Genomic DNA, 5,714 nt, shown 5'->3' with positions numbered 1-5,714 from the left:
TTATCTGCTCCCAGGGCAGGTGTCCAAACAACCTCCCTAAAAGGCACTTTTCTGACCCTAAACATGGTGTACACAGTACAGAGCAGACAGAGCAACACTAACAATAACATTATGCTGTCCTTAACATCAAAAGGGAACTCAATATTTTCAAAAACTGTTGTAGCAGGTCTGAAGGGGAAGAAGGAGGTGGGAGGCTGGAAACCATCCACCCCTGTTCCCCCAAAAAGCTGGGTACGATTTTTAATGAGGCCCCAGAGGTAGCAACCCAAACCAGGACAGGCAAACAGGACTGAATACACATTTACAATGAAACTCATTGCTTCTGATGTTAGAATGACATAAACATAATATACTAATAAAGCAATTTGGATCCTTCTCCCTGGTCTTAAAGAGAGCATCAAAACAGGCAAATAATACCCCATCTGTGGAAATACGAACAGGCTCAAATACAACATCCATGTGAACGCATCAAACAACATGGTGATCAGGGAGTTTCTATATCCAAATAGACAAATGCTTAAAATGAAATTGTGATTCTGACTTCTCTCTCTCTGCCCCACATTGGGCGCCAAAAATGTGCTGGTTTAAGAGTTAACCAGCAGGGGAAATGAACTCAACTCGAAGGAGAGATTATAAGTCAGAATAACAATTTATTAAAATAACACAGTAAGTACAATTGTACAAACAAACAATTGGTTTTAACCCACAAAACCCAAATGTATAACCCAGCACCCTGGGGCATGAACAAAGTGGTGTTCCTTGGGCCCTCCCCCTTGAGTCCACAGTAAAGGGAGAGGGGAAAAACCTGCTGGTGGGAGAGCTGTTGCAGTCTGGTCAAAAGTGGTGATTGCAGTCCAGTTGAGGGTGGTGGTCTCAGTCTGGTTGAGAGCGGTGAGCTATGGTCTTCCTCTAGATCCCACGAGTGGTGGTAAGGTTCTGAAACTCCAGGTTTATATATTCTCCAGTTCAGGCAGGAATGGTCAGTCGTTCCCTCAGAGCGGGGAATTCCATAAAAGGATGCTCAGTTCGTTCCCTCAGAGCGGGGAATTCCATAAAAGGGTATGAGGACAGGAACCCCCCCCCACCTCGCAGCCCCCCCCCGACAACAGTTTCTGGGAAAATGGCATGGAGGGCCATAGAATACAGTTTTGGGCTACACCCATCCAGTGATGAATCGGTCCCAGCTGTTCTAACTAGGACAGTGGCACAGCTCAGTTCTCCTGATGGGTTGTCACCCAACACGCTGTATGTGGATGCTGGCAAGAAGCATGACCACAGCTGCATTTCTAAAGGAGGCCAGGAAGCACAGGTTGCCAGTCACAGAATATGCTGAGTTGGAAGGGACCCACAGGGATCATCAAGTCCAATCCTTTGCCCTGCACAGGGCCATTCCCAAGAGTCACACCATGTGCCTGAGAGTATTGTCCAAACACTTGAACTCTGTCAGGCTTGGTGCTGTGACCACTTCCCTGGGGAGCCTGTTCCAGCACCCAACCACCCTATGGGTGAAGACTTTTTTTCTGATATCCAACCTAAACCTCCCCTGACATAAATTCAGGCCATTCCCTTGGGTCCTGTCACTGGTCACCAGAGAGAAGAGATCAGTGCCTGCCCTTCCTTTTCTCCTCATGAGGAAGTTGTAACTGCAATGAGGTCTCCTCTCAGTCTCCTCCAGGCTGAACAGTTCAAGTGACCTCAGCCGCTCTTCACACGGCTTCCTCTCAAGGCCCTTCACCATCTTCGTTGCCCTCCTTTGGACTCTCTCTAATAATATCTTTCTTATATTGCAGTGACCAAAACTGCACACAACTCCTGGACAGTGCTTCCCCTGTCAGATTGCCCATCACAGAAGTCTTACTCCCAAGATACAATGCTTTGCTGTTGCTGTGCTCAAAAAGGTACTTCTGACCCTCACTCCAGCTCCAGGGGCGTCAGCTGTGGGCAGGCAGTTCATTTACCCTCCTCTCCTGGATCCCAACTGACTCAGTCCCAGATTCAGCCTCACAGTGGCTCAGGGTGGAAGTAGCCCTGCAGCTGTGAGATGCCCCGCTGGGGAGGCCGGGCCCTGGGGTAGAGCAAGGCTGCCGTTGCCCTCTCCTTGCAGTTTGAGAACTTGCCCATCGAACGCAGGTGGAGGAGGGAGCAGAGGGCTGTTGTCCCCTGCCAGACCAGCTGCCTGCTGGTGACTGAAGACACGGCTCCATCTGGTGGCGTGAAAGGAATTTGTCTGCATGTCTGTCGGAGAGCAGCCCTGACTTTCTCAGACAGATGCAAACTAGTAGTCTCCAACTATTTTTTTCTCCCTTTTTTTTGTTGTTTTCCTCTTCTGAGGCATTAGGCCCTCTGTGGCTTTGCCTACCTGCCTGATGTTCTTGTTTCTCCCCAGCTGCTGCGATTACTTCTTACAGAGAGGCTTAAGCAGACAAATGTGTCCAGCTCTGGGTCATTCCTGGAGCATGGTACAATTTCTCAGACTGGGAAGAAGCATTACAGAGCTGCAGAGGGCATTGCCGAAGGACAGATTCTCTGTTATGGCCTGAGATGTGACAGCTCTGCTCCCATTAGACATGTCCTGGATCAGATCAGAGATCTGTCTAGCCTGATATCTTCTTCCTGGCAGGACATGCCTGGGGAAGGATGGACAAAGTCAGCTGACAGAATCTAGTGTGCAGGCAGGAATGTCTTGAGTTTGGCACTGTGCCTCTATTTTTAATAACCTTCTGTGGATTTCATCCTTTCTGATTTTGACTCATCACCATCTGAGCCCATGAAGACTCCTGGTGTTGCTACACCTTCTGAAGGTGCAGCTGGATGGAAGACCTCTGCCCTGGGCTAGGAGGTATAAACAGCTGTCCAAGGTTGCATGGACACAGTTCATCTGCATGCTAGAGCTGCAAGTCAGAGCACTTGCCAGAAAAGATTGGTGATATTTCACTGCTGCCTCTCTTTTCCAGGTCCCTTGGAAGGGCCAGAGATGCCAGATGTATCCAGACTGTGAATCTGCTGTTCTTAAGGCAGAGAGGAGCAGTGGCACACAACTGAGAACCAGGTGTCAAGGTGGGCCTTAAGGGGAAACCTTGTACATGAGCTCTCTGTATGACATGGAGTGGTTTGGGTCCTCCAGATCCCACGAGACTCCAAACTGTTTGAGGGCTATGGGACACTTAATCTTGACTGTTGCCTAAGAAGGCAGTGCCAAAAATCAGGTAGGGAAAAGTGGAGGCCTCTTATTTTGTGAAAATCATGGCAGTCCAAGCTCTTTTTCACCCAAATTCCATTCTTTTTTTGGCTGGGTTTTGCTTCTGTTTTGGCATTTTGTGATGGTGAGGATTGAGATGTTTCTCCCCTGGGCTGGCAGATTACACAGCATTTCTCCAAGCAGACCAATTTAATGCATTTCCCTTTGATTTTGCTGTTGGCTTCTCACGAGACATCCCATCAGCTTTCCTGTTGTCTCATTAGGATCTCAGATTCCCATAGCAGTACTGTCCCTTGTTTTCTTTGAGCTGGAGCCACAGCAGGCCCTAAAAAAAACAGCTGTTTGCTGTGGATTATGTCATTAATCAAATACAGGTACCTCCTGGCCTCTGAATGTGTGTCCCAGCACAGCTTGCATACCTGGGCTGGAGAAAGGGATGCAGGGTCATGAGCAAGAGCTTGTGAACTAGGAGTTGTGCTGGGCTTTGAAACAGGCACCCCTGCACTAGAAATCACCGTGTCCATTGTTTAGGTCTGACTGCTCTCAGTGCCCTAGGAGAGGGCAGCATGGGACTGTTTTCCTGTTACCTCTTGAGACTTCCACATGAGCAGAGAAAAGTATGGGGCCACTGTAAGTCCATCTTTGCAGATTCACATTTTGCCACCAGAGAGCTCCCATTCTCTACACCAAGGGTAAGGAAATAGATCAACATGGCAAAAAAGTCCCTCAGTCTCCACTACATCCCAGCTTCTGTAGTATTGACTGGACTCTGGTGCTTGCTCTGCCTTAAAAAAAAAATATTTTTTTAGTGCTTGGATGAGTTTTGCCCCTTCATTGCAGGCTTCTTAGAAGAAGGAGAACATTGAGGCTGGGAATATTGATGCTGCCTAATGAGAGAAAACACAGTGAGCAGGTGGAAAGCTGATAGCAGCAGTGCATTTTTTCTCACTCTGGTGATTTTGGACAGTCTTGCTGATAGAATAGCAGTACTCGAGAGGGTCTGCCTGCAGCACACTCCCGCTGCTAGTTGACCTACAGAAGAATGTAGCACTTGTGCTTCTGGAAAGAGTGTTGGCACATCCAGTAAGTTTAGTTTTGTGCTAATTTGGGTTTGTAATCACCAGTGATACCACTTTTTCTGTTTGATTGCAGGGTTGAAGCATTTACTCCCCCAGACAATGTAATTCTGGCCTTTTCCATCCACTCTCCTCCCTTCCAATGCCTAGTTCCTTTCCTGCTCTTACCTGGCATTTTTGCAAACACATATTTCATCCTCCCACATTTCTGCTTTGCTGACGAGAAAAGTCTTTCACACCTGGAGGAAAAGATAATTGGTATAGTTCATTCAATATGTGAAACTCATAACTGAAAAATTAGTAGTGTGAACACTATCGTGAGTTTGGAAAAATGACTGCATTCCATTTTTTGAAGTTGATGTGATTGATGTCTTGCTTTCTGTCATGGGTTTACTTGTTCTAAAAAACCAAACGGGGAATTTTTCTTTCCCCTGCTGCATGTGGGGGAGGGATGTTGAATGGAGAGGACAGTTTTCTGCCTTGGGTGATTATCTACACAAAGGAGCTGGCTGGCAGAACTACATTCCAGCCTGATAGCCCTCTCTGGGGCTGGGTAGGGGGTGGGGAGTTTTTCTCCCCTCCTCTCCTTGGAAAGCAGCGCTTCACTTTGTGCCTTAAGGGGAGCAAGGTGTGTTGAAAAAGCTTGGAGGCCGTTTTGCTCTCCACCTGGCCATCTGTCTGTTCTCCGGCCTCGGTTTGTCTACCGTCTGCTCTCTTGCCAGCCGAATCTGCTCAGATTTCATCGTAGAGTTTGTGCCCACCGACGAACAAAGGGGAAGTCCTGTCTACAGCCAGTCGCAGACACCGTGAGTTTAGTGGGAAAGAAACTGCCTTTCTTTTCCCTTTCTTCCCCTTCCCCTCCTCGGTGGGGGCGGAGATCTCCATTTCGGCTCCTCCCGCGCTCCGGGCCCCCGCACGGTGACCACCAGTGATCCAACAGCGCCCCCTGCAGGCCACCACAGAGCACTGCAGGCTCTGCCCCTCCAGCGATCCAACAGCGCCCCCTGCCAACCGTGATTAGGATCGCGCAAGAGGACAGAGAAGTATCAGGCTGTCTCCTTTTTGAAGGGGACTTCTGGATACAGGATTATTGCTTAGTTGTTTTTGTGTTCTGTTACTGTTTTTGACAATATACATATATCCTTTAATAAAGGGTCGTTATTTCTTCCTTTTTCCATACTTCCTGGGTTGGAGCTTCTTAATTTTGGCTTTGCAATTGCTGAGAGAGAAGAGTTTGGTCTACCTCATAACTCATCCTCCTTAGGAAAACACTCCAGTCTCTTTAAACTGAGACACTTTCCTTCTGCGTCTTTCCTCCCAGTTAACCATGCTGAGAGCGTGAGGAAGCCCTGGCTCACCTGGAGCCTGAGACATTGGCCAAGGAGCAGTGGCCACCCCCATGGCATCTTGGCAGAGATGAATCAGCAAACTAATGCCCT

General features: G+C 48.3%; 1 long non-coding RNA gene across 1 annotated transcript; it reads left to right on the top strand.

Moving 5' to 3' along the window:
- Positions 1-1,793: 1,793 nt before the first annotated feature.
- On the top strand, positions 1,794-3,058 carry LOC108641829. The gene is made up of 3 exons (XR_001922304.1): positions 1,794-1,898; positions 2,387-2,839; positions 2,955-3,058. It is a non-coding gene; the product is annotated as an uncharacterized LOC108641829 (long non-coding RNA).
- Positions 3,059-5,714: the final 2,656 nt, after the last annotated feature.

This window comes from Manacus vitellinus, unplaced genomic scaffold (assembly GCF_001715985.3).
Source record: "Manacus vitellinus isolate BGI_N305 unplaced genomic scaffold, ASM171598v3 scaffold_81_pilon, whole genome shotgun sequence".
In the NCBI taxonomy this organism is placed as follows: domain Eukaryota; kingdom Metazoa; phylum Chordata; class Aves; order Passeriformes; family Pipridae; genus Manacus; species Manacus vitellinus.
The sequence above is the reverse complement of the archived record's forward strand: the minus strand, read 5'-3'. Positions and strand labels throughout refer to the sequence as shown.